General features: G+C 43.4%; 1 non-coding gene across 1 annotated transcript; it reads left to right on the top strand.

Annotated features, from left to right (window-relative positions):
• Positions 1-13,534: 13,534 nt before the first annotated feature.
• Trnal-caa (transfer RNA leucine (anticodon CAA)) lies at positions 13,535-13,608 on the top strand. The gene has a single exon. It is a non-coding gene; the product is annotated as a tRNA-Leu (tRNA).
• Positions 13,609-14,623: the final 1,015 nt, after the last annotated feature.

The following is a 14,623-nucleotide window of genomic DNA, read 5'->3' as shown; positions in this document are numbered from 1 at the left end:
CAATCTCCTTGCCAGCTACTCCCATGCTGTCTAGTGGAAGGACTCCTGAAAGGTGACCTTGCTCAAGGACCAGGGCGGTTTAGCATAATAGGAGATTAGGGTGTTCCCCCTTTAGAATAGGGCAGTTTAGCATAATAGGAGATTAGGGTGTTCCCCCTTTAGAATAGGGCGTATCCTGCTGCTGAGTTCCTCTTGAGTTCTTAGGGTCAGACAGTATATTTTGGGAGACAGAAGCCCATGTGGAGTGGATTTGGGCAGAGTAGAGGATTTGGGCAGAAGTGGATTTGGGCAGAAGTGGATTTGGGCAGAGTAGTGGATTTGGGCAGAAGTGGATTTGGGCAGAGAGTGGATTTGGGCAGAGAACGTGGATTCCCCCAGAACATGTTTGTAGACTGCCGGTGTGAGATCGGGAATAAAGAATTGCTGTTTGAATCTACAAGCTGTGTGGAGACTCGTGATTTGTGCCCAGCCAGAGACTGCGGCACATATTCACTGCATAAGCCTAGTCCTGTGTTCTTGATCATACACTTTAGGTCAGGCCATCATCTTAAAGTGCAACAATACCCACTTAATGAGGCTTCTTGTCTCCAGTTTCCCCATCCTCCCTAGCCCACCCCCCAATCCACTTTCAACCCTTTAGACAAACTAGTCCTAAATGACATGCCCAAGACAGCAGGAAGAATGCCTGCCTGACAAACAGTTCCTGTATTTCAGTCAATTCTGGTTAAATATATGCTGCCGTATCAACTAAGAGTCTAGCTCAGCTGATTCACCCAACTGGCACCAGATTTTCCTTGGTTGAAAAGAAGGAATATTAAAAGAAGTATTGACACCAATGAGGAAGTCAGGGAAAGGCCCAGAATAGGGTGATGTGCATGTCTAAGGCCAAAGAGGAATTTCAGGGAAATGGCTTCCAGAAAAGGGGTGGGCTGAGTGGCTCCTGAATGGACCATCCAGGACAAAGCATTGTGACCAGGAAAGCTGCTCCTACAGTGACTATGCCTCCTTCTCAGGAGTTGTCTGTGAGTGAAGTCAAGGACTAGCTCTCAGAAGGAATAGTAAAAGCTCCCACCCAAGACCTGTGTCCTGAAGAGTTAATAGAGTCCACTTTTTTCCTCTGGCTGGATAAGTCCTAATTCTTCCCAGAGTCTGAAGGAGGCATTCCCCTTACTTGGTAAGGCCTTTCAAAGCTCATTTCCTGACTTCCATCCTCTAGGCCATCTGGAGAGTTCACTGGAGATTCGTTACTCACCAGCCCCTCCGTGAACCTGCAAGGTGAGGTTGAAGCCCAAGCCTTTTCACAGCTGCCCATGACACGTCCAGGACACTACCCCAAATAGCCGTCAGGATGCTGACACCACTGGACTTCTTGTGCCCCAGTCAATTTTGTATCTATAGTGAGAAGTGTCCTTCCAACACAGGCACTCAGAAAACAACCCCTATGCCCATTCTACAATGTGCCCATTGTTTCTCCATCCTTGTGCTTCCTCAGTGGCCAACCCCTTTCCCTGAACTCTTTTTTTTCTTAAAAAAATTTTATTTTAGACATTGATGGACCTTTATCTTATTCATTTATTTATGTGTGGTGCTGAGGATGGAACCCAGTGTCTCACACATGCTAGGCAAGTGCTCTACCACTGAGTCACAACCCCACCCCCCCTTCCTGAACTTTTTAAAAAATGTTTTTTATTAATTGTTGATGAAATTTTTCATTTTATTTATTTGTATGTGGTGCTGAGAATTGAACCCAGATTCATGTATTATTAACATTTTATTGCATTTTCCTTTATCATTTAGGTGTGCACACTCTGGGCACATTTTATAGAGAGATAGGGATAGAAATATAAAAAGATATACACATATATGCACTTGTATATAATGTATATATGTACATTCATTTATATGTTTGTACTACATATATATACATACACATATGTATACATTATATATACACTATATATATACACATATATACATTCTATATGTATATATTTATTACATATATTAGACACACACTTTTTTCTGAACCAATTAAGAGTAAGTCATATGAATCATGGACCTTTCCTCCTACACTTCAGTGTGTATTTCCTAAGACTAGAGATATCATCATCTGTAGCTAGAGTTATGTAAGTTATCAATTTCATAATCTAAAACTTAAAATAATCTACTGTCCCTATTGCAGTTTCATCAGTTGACACAATCATGTCCTTTAGAACATTTTCCCCTCCAGTACCAGAGCTACTCTAGGGTCAGATGTTGAATTTAGTTGCTCTTTCAAGGTAGCTTTCTTTAATTGGAACATTTTAGTAGCATGCATTTTTGTGTCTTTTATGACCTTGATATTTTTGAAGAATACAGTTCCCCCTCCTGCTAACATTTTTTTTTGGCAGAAAGTTCTTCCTCTTATGTTTGCCTGATGCTTCCTCCTGATTAGATTGGGGATATGTATCTCTGCTGGCACGCGGCATAGGTAATATGGTGCCTTATCTGCAGGCTCCCAATGTACATCTGTCTCTTGTCGGTGATGTCAGCTTTAATCACCAGTTAAAGGTAGTGCCCAACTCCTCTACTGTTTAGTTACTTTTTACCCTTGGTTGGCACATAGTTTGTGGGAGCTATTTTAGAATCATTGAAAACATCCTGTTCCTCATTATATTTTCCCATATTTAGCACTCATTGATACAGTTTTTGTCTGATCCAATCTTCACAAGTTACATTTGCAAAATGATGTTTTCAACTCCCAGGCTGCCTCCATTCAGATTTACCAGTTGGACTACTTTTGTTTCTCCACACCTGTTAAGTCCTCTTGGCTAACTCTTGTTCATCTTCCAGCCTGGGCTGCCATAAATGGTGGTACACAACTACAGGTGGCACCATTCCCATTGTAGCTATACCCTGTGGCAGTCATGGATTAGGCTTATTTATTTATTTGTTTGTTTGTTTTTGGTACCAGAAATGGAACCCAAGGACGTTTAACCACTGAGCCACATGCTCAGCCCTTTTATATTTTTTGAGACAGGGTCTCACTAAGTTGTTTAGGGCCTTGCAAAGTTGCTGAGGCTGTCTTTGAACTTGCAGTCTTCCTCCTCAGCTTCCCAAAGTTGCTGGGATTACAAGTGTGCACCACCATACCCAGCTATGGATTAGATTTAGAAGAATTTCTCCTGGGAAGTTTTCCCAGAGTCCCCCCAATATCAGTCAGGTATTCCTCCTTCTTTTCCCCAAAGCTTTGTCTGCTGACCCCTATTGTCACTCTTGTTGCACTAAATGTAAGTGTCCACCTACTTCTCTGCCTTCTTCATTTGAGATATAAGATCCACAAGAATCAAGTTTTTTTTTAAATTTTTATTTTCTGCCCTTTATCCCCAGCACCTAGCACAGTGCCCATCCCAGAGTGTGTGTTCAGCAAATGTCAAATCAATTAGTGAGTTTGTTCTTTTAGCTGGTATAGATATATTTACTGCGGAGCAAGGTGGGGGGCGTTGCGTGCTACCAGGGATTGAACTCAGGGGCACTCAGCCACTGAGCCACGTCCCCAGTCCTATTTTTGTATTTTATTCAGAGACAGGGTCTCACTGAGTTGCTTAGCACCTCATGTTGCTGAGGCTGGCTTTGAACTCGTGATCCTCCTGCGTCAGCCTCCTGAGCCCCAGGGATTGCAGGTGTGTGCCCCTGGGCCCGACTGGTATAGATGTATACATCTATCTGACTTCTCTGGTAGAGGACAGAGTCCTTAAGGGCAAGAAGTATACTTAATTCATCTTTGTATCTTCTTCCCCTGACCTCATTACTTGGCACAGGGCCTTGTTCATTATAGGCACTCAGCAAATGTTTGCTGAGTGAGTCCATATGTTTACTGGTTGTTAAGGATACACTTTATTTTCCTTTCTACAGAACTGCACTAAACCATGTGTGGGCAAGACCTGAGCACCTGGGAAATGTGCCCTCTGAACCCCTGCTGTTCTGGCACACCTGGGCCCAAGTGTGAGCATGAAGGGAAAGGAATGCAATTATATGTGAACAGGGTCATTAGGGTTCCCTTAATTGAGGGTTTTTGAAAACCTGAGTGAATTTCTGAGGATGATTGAGAGCTGTCCAGGACCCATCCTGTTCTGAATTCTTCCTGGATGACAGTCTCTGGCTTGCCCATAAACCTCCCCCAGCATCTCCTGGCAAACCTAAGCCAACTGAGCTAGGTGAGCTGACTTTACAAGTCTTTTTGGTGCTCTGTCACTTGGAAGGCATTCTATTTGTGTTGCTATAATGCAAAAAGGAGAGATCTACAGAGGAAGCCTAGGAAAGGTCAAACTGATAATCCTGCCCTTTGGAGAACACAGCAGCACCTCTGTGGTCCAGGGCACAGCATGGCAGTCTGGCCAAAGGAGCTCTAATGATGGAGTCCAGGTTGCTGGGCAGTGCTACAGGGCCCAGGCCCATTGTCATAGCAGCACACATATCTTTGGGGAGACAGAGATTTTACCCAGCCCTGCAGCCAGGACAAAAGTTCCCAGAAGGCACTGCCAGGGAAAATCTCTGTGGACCCTTCTGAGCTCTCTAGAGGCAGAGTACAGCCCCAAGAGCAGCCCCAAGAAAAAGTCAGTATAGTAGGAAATTTCACTGACAGAATCCTCCTTTTATTCAGGAATTTTAGCATAGCTATGGGCTATTCTTTAGCTTTTTTCTCTGTGTAAGAAATGTGCCATACAGTTGGGCATGGTGATGTGTACCTGTAATCCCAGTGACTTGAGGAGGCTGAGGCAGGAGGATTGCAGATCTGAAGTCAGTCTCAGCATCTTAGTGAGACCTTGTCTCAAAATAAAGTTTAAAAGGGGCTGGAGATGTAGCTCACTGACAGAGCAACCCTGGGTTCAATCCTCTGGTGCTACACACACATACACACACACACACACACACACACACACACACACAAATACAATACAGAATCCAGCTTTTTCAACACTAGGAATAAAAAACAGCATCAAGGGGCCCAAGCTTAGAAAGAAAAATCCTTGAAACTTACAGCCAGGAAATAGATGAAAATGGATACAAAACAGGAGCCATTAACATGGAAAATTATATTTTTATTTAGAAAGCACCAAGCAGGATGTGGTGGTGCAGGCCTGTAATCCCAGTGACTTGGGGAGGCTAAGGCAGGAGGATTACAAGTTTGAGGCCAGCCTCAGCAATTTAGTGAGACCTTGTCTCAAAAAATAAAAAAGGGGGACTGTGGTTATGGCTCAGTGATAGAGCACTTGCCTAGCATGTGTGAGGCACTGGGTTCGATTCTCAGCACCACATAAAAAATAAATAAAATAAAGGCATTATGTTCATCTATAACTAATAAAATTTTTTAGTATTTTATTTTATTTTTCTTTTCTTTTTAAACACAATGCCTTTATTTTTATGTGGTGCTGAGGATCGAACCCGGGTCCCACCTGTGCTAGGTGAGCATTCTACCGCTGCCACAATCCCAGCCCTAATAAAAAATATTTAAAAAAAAATAAAAAGAACTGGGGATATAGTTCAATATAAAGCACCCCTGAGTTCAATCCCAGTATCAAAAAAAAATAAAAATAAAAATTTAAAAGGTACTCACATAACCCTTAACATATACTGGTCACTGTTCTAAATGTTTCATAACCTGTTAACTCAATGAAGTTTCATAATAATTCCCTAAAGTATGTGCAGCTATCAGCCCCACTTTATGGTGGAAGAAATGAAGGCACAGTTAATTAACTCTTCTAAGGTCAACCAGCTGATAAGTGGCAGGATTCTAGCCCAGGCAGGCTCTGTTCCCTGCTGCTTCCCTGACTTTGCAAGCTGTTGTAACGGAGCAGTGCAAGGAGGGCTCTCTTACTCTTTCCTTTTCCTTTCTTCCTTAGGCTCTTTATATGGATCAAGTGCAGAAGTCCAACCCATCTCCCAGTCACATTAGGGAAGGGGAGGGAGGAAGGACAGACAGAGGCAGTGGTACTGTCTGGATGCTTCTAGAAATGCCAACTCTGGTAGAGGCTGAAGAATACTGGAATATTTCAGTAGTTCAAAAACTCCTGTTTTGCTGGGCACAGAGGCGCACACCTGTAATCCCAGTGGCTCAGGAGGCTGAGACAGGAGGATTTTGAGTTCAATGTCAACCTCAGCAATTTTGCATGGTCCTAAGCAACTCAGTGAGACCCTATCTCTAAATGAAAAAATAAAATTTGGGGATGTGGCTCAGTGGCTAAGGGCCCCTGGGTTCAATCTCCAGTACCAAAAACAAACAAAAATTTCCTGTTTTATTTCCTGAGCCAGAATTCTGAGATGAGTGTGCTTAAATACTCCCTGTAGATGACAAAAGCATCTAAGCCTCTTTAAGTCACCTCAGGGAACAATCCCACAAAGAAGAGCCAAAGCTAAACTTTTGCTTGACAATGAACTGAGAGCAGGAATATTCAGGGTATTCTTTAGAACTCTATAGTGGAAAATAATGACTTGTTTATATCAAGCAAGGCCCCAGTGGACTCCATAAATCTGACTCCTGAGAAAATCCAGCCAGAGCTGCAAGCTCAGACAGGTAAAATGTGATGAACTTGTGGAAATTTCTACTGGAGACTGTAGCTGGGATGAAGGCAACAAACTGGTGTTTGAAGGCACACTTTAGTTTGACAATCTGAAAGGCACTGGGAATAAAGATATGTGTAGGAATGCTAGCATTTGTGCTAAAATGGCATGGGTGATCTTTGGGTGGGGACACCAGAATGTGGAAAGAAAGATTATCTGTGGGTGATTAAGACACAGAGGAGGGAGAGGAAACTACCTTGCCCTGTAAACCAGTTATGCCTTGGGAATTTGGTGTCCAAGGCACATTTTATCCATATATCATCTATTCAAAGGATAACAGATTATCAGTTCTGCCCCCCACACATAAAGGATAAGGTAAGAAGGAGAGACAAATTATGTAAGTGTATAAATGCAGAAGTGAATACTTGCATAAGGGTCACAATGACATGATTAAAGTGCAGGGGTTTGTTGACATCTATAGAGGAACCAGGACATAAAGACTGAATTTACCAATTCCTCTTTCTGACTTGAGACAGAATTTGAGCTTTAGCTGTGACATTTATTACCAAGAGGTTTTTGTTTTTGTTTTTAACCATGTCCTAGCTGGTGAGGTATGTCTTCTAGTCTTTTCTGAATTTATAACCTGATAAGAATGCAGAGGCAGGTGAGACCTGCCTAAGGTAGAGGATGTTGGCCTTTCATAGGTTTTGGCCTTCTCTTCCTCCTCTCTCCATGGACAAAGGTGACTGTGTAAGTGACAGCCATTCCCCTTGCAAACACACCCGTTGCTAGCTGAGCCTGCCCCCTGGCATAGAGAAGTGTTTCCTGACAGGCTCTGCATTAGCTCATCTCAAACCAACAGTACAGCTCACTCTAGCCTAAACCTGCCCAGGAACTAGCACAACCCTGAGAACAAAGTCAAGAAATTGGATTCTGAGCCAGGCTGGTGGCACAAATCTGTATTGGAGCAGTTTGGGAGGCTGAGGTAGGAGGATGAGAGTTCAAAACCAGCCTCAGTAACTTAGTGAGGTCCTGTCTCTAAATAACATATAAAAGTGTTCGGGATGTGGCTCAGTGAATAAGTACCCCTGGGTTAATCCCCAGAACCAAAAAGAAAAAGAAAAAAGAAAAAAAAAAAAAGAAATCAGGTTCTGGTGGCTTCAGGATAACAAGTGCATAACTTGTTCTAGTGTGGATTGTATTTTCTAGATTACATGCTGATGGGGTTTTTAATCCTGGCCTGACTTCATCACATATCCCTAGCCCCAAAGTACCTTTCAGCTTCCTTTCTTCTATGGTCTGCTTTGGAAATAATAACATAATGATAACTATGATCACTACCCTTCATTGAATGCTTCCAGAGACTGGGCATTGGGTTAACAGGGCTACATGCATTATATTTTTAAAATTTTGTTTTGCATACTGGAGATTGAACTCAGGGTCACTCTACCACTGAGCTACACCCTGAGCCCTTTTAATTTTTTATTTTATTTTTTACTTTTTAGTTATCAGCGGACACAACATCTTTCTTTGTATGTGGTGCTGAGGATCGAACCCGGGCCGCACGCATGCCAGGCGAGCGTGCTACCGCTTGAGCCACATCCCCAGCCCCCCTTTTAATTTTTTAACTTTGAGATAGGGTCTTGATAAGTTGGGGAAGCTGGCCTCAAACTTGTGATCCTCCTGCCTCAGCCTCCTGAGTTGCAGGGATTACAAGCGTGCACCACTGCACACGGCTATGCATTAGATTTTATGCAGGCCTTACAAACGCCCAATGGGAGAATACTCAGTCAGATGAAGAAACTGAGCCTCCAAGAGATAAGCAGCTAGTAAGTGGAGATGACTGGAATGGAAAGCAGACTGCGTGGGCATGAACCCATAACCACTGTTTTTAACCCACTTTACTACACTGCCTCCCACAAAGTTAATTTTAGTATTAGCCTAATTCATCCTGATTTAGGAAGGGAAAGATGTTGCCAACAAATCACTTATCATCCCCTAAATAAATATAAAAGGCTTTTCTGTTATCTCTTACTTGGGGCTATTTAGGCCAAAGCTTCTTCCAAGGGCCTGTGAAGCTAAGAGTTACTTACAGCATAGCATTTGGGCATGCAGCAAACAGCCCAGCTCACAGGCAAAGTTAAGCTTATGCAATCAGCATGGAAATGAAAACCTTAGACCAGGTCCTGGGATTAAGAAATGTCAAGAACTCCTTCCAGTTTACTGCCCCTGGTCGAGGGGGCACAGGTCTAGGGATGAGCATTTTTCCGCTGATAGCTGCAATATTGTGGGCTGATGTCCAGGTCCCATTGGGTCATCCTGGAATTCATGGTGCAAGCAGGCCCGCTGCCAAAAGCAGGTTCCATATCCACTCACTATGGACCAAAGATAGATATTTTTAAAATTGCATCTGGGGCTGAGGATATAGATAGTGGTAGAGTGCTTGCTTAGCATGTACAAGGCCCTGGATTCAATTTCCAGTACTGAAAAAAATATTGCTCTGTATTGAATTTGTAAAGACTTTTTTCTTGTAATTATTCCCTAAACAACACAGCACAACAACTATTTACATACCACTCACATTGTGTTAGGTATTATAATCTACAAATAATTTAAGTATACAGAAGGATGTGCATTAGGTTATATGCAAATACTATGCTTTTTTCTTTCCAGTACTGGAGATGGAACCCAGGACCTTACACATGCTAAGCAAGTTCTCTTCCACTGAGCTACATCCCTAGCCCTATGATGTTTTTATATAAGGCACTTGAGCATCCATATATTTTAGTATCCTGGTGGGGGATGTCTAGGAACCAATTCTTTACATCCAGGACACAGACCAAAGAAGCTTCCTGGCTGTCTTGTTCCATATTCTTCTTTCCCCAAGGTCTGCACCTGCAGAGGGAGCTCTAGGACTCACCTTCCTCAGCTTGCTCTCATGGATTTGCCTTCCTTTTCTAAAATACTGGAGCTGGGAACAAGGAGACTTCTCTAGCAATCACCCTAGACACTCTTTCTTTCCCTTATATCACTTCTTGGCTGCTGCTGCTTCTCCTTCCACTTCCACTTCCCTTTTCCCTCCCCCACCTTCTTCTTTTTGTGGTACTGGGTATTGAATTCAGGGGCCTGTACCATTGATCTATATCCACAGTCTTTTTCATTTTGAGACAGGGTCTTGCTGAATTGCAGAGGTTGACCTCTGCCTTATGATCTTCTTGCCTCAGCCTCCTGAGTAGCTGGGATTACAGGTGAGCTTCACCACACCCGGCTTTCCCTGGCTTCTTAATGCTGACATGAGGAACTAAGCCGCCTCCTGGCTGGGCCCCTCAGCCCCATCCCAGCAGCCTCCATCCTTGTCAATGTAGACTCACTGGGGCCAACCCAGTGTAATCATTTGCTGACCTTGGATATCCCCTCTTTCCTTCTTCCTGGAACGCCCTCCATACTCTGCTCTCCCAATTCCTATTCCTTAACCTTCAACAACTCAGACCCCTTCACCTCCCATTCATATCTTCTAAATTCTTCTGTATTCAATACGTTCAGTGGTACCTTACTGTTTTATTATTACTTACAATAACAAGGATTTCAGCCATCATTTACTGAGTGCTGTGTATCAGGCACTAATCTCACTTATGCATGATCTCATTGAAACCTCACAACCATCCTGAGACATGGGTACTGATATTACTCTCCCTACAATGGTTGAGGAAACTGAGGCTCAGGGGGTTAAGCAGTTTGCCCTAAACCATACAGCTAAGAAGTAGTGGAGCTGAGATCTGAACCCAGGTCTCTTCCATCCCAGAGCCACTATCTGAATCAATGTAGGTTTGCTGTTTCTCTTCCCTCAGATTAAAGGAATCTGATTTATTCTGAGTTTTTACCTCCCAACACCCATCCTGGGTTCTGCTCATGGCTCTGTGAATCTCAGGTTGCAGGAGCTTTGCTACCACCACCATCAGGCCTACTGAGAATCAGACTCTGCATCTGTAGGGAAATGCAAATGGTGAGGCAGCCAAGAGCAAGAGGCAGGAGGAAATGTCAAGTTTGAGCCCCATAACCAATGTGCCCCTGCTTAGGGCAAGGGCTCTGCAACTTCCCAATGCTCACTTTGTTGCCACATCCCAATTTGCATGGCTCTGGCATTGCAGCTTCTACTAATAGGGCATAAAAATTAATGACATCATTATCTTCTTTGTGTTTGTTCAGATAGCTGGAAAATCTATGATAGAAGATTGCCTTTATTTTCACTTTTTAAAAAATGTGTTCTTTTTATATATACAAGACAGTAGAGTATATTTTGGCATACTCCACACACATGTAATATAACTTATTCCAATTAGGATCCCATTCTTGTGGTTGTACATGATGTGGAGTTTTAATATCACCACTCTTCCATTGAAATTGGGCTTTGTCAGATAGCATCTGCCCCCTTGTGGACTGTGTTTTCCTGACATTTTGAGGGAGGAGGAGAAAAAAAAAATTGCAGTCTCTGAAATTCCTGGGCAAATACCCTTGCCTGAAGATCTTGCAGGGTCTGGGCAGTGGCCACTCTGACTTTCACTGACAGGGGACCCCTATAAGTGTTCTGGTTCCTTTTTTCTGTGACATAGGGTGGCTCCACACTTTGCTCTTTGGCATTAAAACACACTTGTCAGGTGTCTGCCTCTTCCTGAACACATAGCGGCCTTAAAAAACTTGCAGTTGTCTCCTTTAAAAAGTAACAAGTCGGGGCTGGGGATGTGGCTCAAGCGGTAGCGCGCTCGCCTGGCATGCGTGCGGCCCTGGTTCGATCCTCAGCACCACATACAAACAAAAGATGTTGTATCTGCCGATAACTAAAAAAAATAAATAAATATTAAAAATTCTCTCTCTCTCCTCTCACTCTCTCTTTATAAAAAAAATAAATTAATTAATTAAAAAAAATAAAAAGTAACAACTCCTAGCCGGATGGGAGGCTTAGGCAGGAGGATTATGAGTTCAAAGTCAGCCTCAGCAACTTAGTGAGGCCTTGTCTCTAAATAAAATATAAAAAGGGCTGGGATGTGACTCAGTGGTGAAGTGCCCCTGGGTTCAATCCCCAGTACCAAAAAATAAAAAAGTAACAATTCCTATTGATAGCCCTTTCCTGCCATGACTTTCCATCCCCACTACCATCCCCCTAGCCTGTCCCTAACCCTTCACACTTGCAACAACCTCCACACCAGCATCTCCTGGCCCTCCACTTCAATTCATGCCTTACCCCACGTCCAAGTTAGTCACCCAGCACTCCACTTTCCATACAAGGCTCCCTCTTACATATGGAAGTAGGAGGAATATTCAAGATCCCAACCTTCCTATCAGTTGATTAATACCAGCTGAGCACCTACTGTATACAAAGTGATCTCTGTGTGATCACAACAGCTGCCCGCTGTCCTTGAGGGCTACAGAAGGTACTCTATACATGTTATGTCATTCAATCTCCAAAACAACTCTGTGCAATAGGTATTATTTTTCAGAAAGGAAAATGAGTCTCAGAGATGTTAAGCAACTTGCATGAGCTCACTCAGATAATAACTGGCACAGCCAGGACTCATACTCAGGGCCCTCTGATTGCCCAGTCATTCCCTTTTCTACAAATGACCACAGTGAATCTTTACAGAGCTTTTTCTGTGTGCCAGTTACCATTCTTGGTGCTAAGGATACAGGGATGTGCAAATCAGGCATGGCTCTGGTCTCCCCTTCTTGGAGTTTCTTATCTCATGGGAAAAACAATGTTTTTGCTTCAAGCATCTGTATCTAGTGAGGCATGATGGTGCACCCCTGTAATCCCAGCGGCTCAGGAAGCTGAGGCAGGAGGATAGCCAGTTCAAAGCCAGCCTCAGCAACTTAGCAAGGCCCTAAGCAACTTATTGAGACTCCATCTCAAAATAAAATACAAAATAGGGCTGGAATGTGGCTCAGTGGTTAAGTGCCCCTGGGTTCAATCCCAGTACCAAAAAACAAACAAACAAAAAAACCCATCTGTATCCTCCTAGTTTCTGTCGGTCTGCTTGTCTTGACTCTTACAATTTGTGGGACACTTGGATTTCAGCTGGCCAGCTCTTTCCTTCCTTCCACGTACATATGCTGAGAATCTATTATATGTCAGGGATGGTGTTAGGCACAGGACACAGTACAAGAAGCAGAAGCCCTGCCCTCTGGCACTTGCAACCCCCAGTACTTCATGTCATCCTGCTTTGTACCTTTATTCATGCCATTCTGTCAGTCCAGTCTGCATTGCCTTCCTCAGGTCTCTTTATCAAAATTCAATCCAATCATCAAAACTCACCTCAAATCTCACCTCCATGGTGGAGCATCCCCTGATCACCCATCCACAATCATTGTCATCTTCTCTTTCTCCTCTTCCTCCTTCCTTTTTTTTTTTTTTATATATCACGGATTGAACCCACAGGTGCTTTAACCACTGAGCCACATCCCCAGCCCTATTTTAAAATTTTGAGACAGGGTCTTGCTAAGTTGTTTAGAGCTTCATTAAATTGCTGAGGATGGCTTTGAACTCACAATCCTCCTGCCTCAGCCTCCTGAGCCACTGGGATTACAGGTAAGTGCCACTGCACCTGGATTCTTTGTTCCCTTCTTGAATATATTCAACACTTACTATGTGGACAACTCAAGCATCAGGACAACTTATTTGGCACATATCTCGTGCTCTTCATCCTTAAGTTTTGTGTTTATATATGAATCTTATTGCCTTGATTTGACTATTCCCCTTGTCATCCAGGAAACATTTTCATTCTCAAGAAACATTTACTGAGTGCCTACTTTGTATTTAGCATTGGGGAAAGTGACATACATTTGTAGAGCCTCTTTCAGTTAGCAAAGAGCTTTCATGACTATTTTATCATTTGTCACAAAACATTACCACTTCCATTTTATTTTTAAACTTGACAAATGTAACTTAAATTATTTTATAGATAAATATATTCTTATCATGAAAGTGAACACATTATAGGGCTGGGGATATAGCTCAGTTGGTAGAGTGCTTGCCTCAAATGCACAAGGCCCTGGGTTCAATCCCCAGTACCACAAAAAAAAAAAAAAAAAAAAAAAAAAAAAAACACACACACACACACAACATATTATAGATCAGGCTACCTGTACAGCCACCCCATGCCAAACTCCCTCAGAGATACAAAAAAAGAAACTGAGGCACAAAGAAGGAACATGGTGTCAGGTACAGTGGCACACACCTGTAATCCCAGTGGCTTGGTGACTGAAGCAGGAGGATTGTGAGTTGAAGGCCAATCTCAGTAATTTAGTGAGGCATTAAGCAACTTAGTGAGTCACTGTGTCAAAAATAAAATAAATAAAAAGAGCTGGGGATGTGACCTGGTGGTTGAGTGCCCCTGGGTTCAAACCCCAGTACCAAAAAAAAAAAAAAAAAAAAGGCAGAGGGGGAGGGAGAAGGGACATGTGGTGTAGAGGATTTTCTGACTCAATCTCTTGCTGTTCCTACTTTTCCCAGCTGCTTCCTAAGAGGGCCAGGCTCCTGTTTATACTGGGCTCTGCACCAAAGCTGGGGCTCAGCAAATGTTTCCCATCAGTGGACTCCCCTGAAGATGGCTTTGCTTTGCCCCAAAGCATTACCTTCTGCAGTAGGTTGTTCTAACCCAAGGGTGTCAGTGCAGGCTCTGATCCCAGGGGGTCAGTGCAGGCTCAGGTGAGGCTACTCATGCATCCTTGTAGATGCCCCTTCTACCGCCCTTAGATTCTGAAATCAGGGACCCTGAGAGTGTCCTTTGGGAGTCCCTAAAGCAAGGCCTAGTAGAGGCACATCAAGCATTGGCTGGGCACAGGCCATGTGGTTACCATTGTGCCAGGGGAACTATGTAAGGTATGACACCCTTGTGGAGCCAAGATTTGTCTAATACATCAGACAGACACACTGAGCCCATGGGCTAACACTGAGCCCAAGTTCTAAATTCTGCAGGGTTTTGATGATGCTTTGGGGATCAGAAGAGCAAAAGCGTGGCTGGAGTGGTGGAGGACAGGCTTCTTGGAGGAGCTGGGCTGGAGATTGCGGCAGGCAGGCCTCCCTGTCCAG

This window comes from Callospermophilus lateralis, chromosome X (genome assembly GCF_048772815.1).
Source record: "Callospermophilus lateralis isolate mCalLat2 chromosome X, mCalLat2.hap1, whole genome shotgun sequence".
NCBI classification, from domain to species: domain Eukaryota; kingdom Metazoa; phylum Chordata; class Mammalia; order Rodentia; family Sciuridae; genus Callospermophilus; species Callospermophilus lateralis.
Note: the sequence above shows the minus strand (reverse complement) of the source record. Positions and strands in the feature narration are given on the sequence as shown.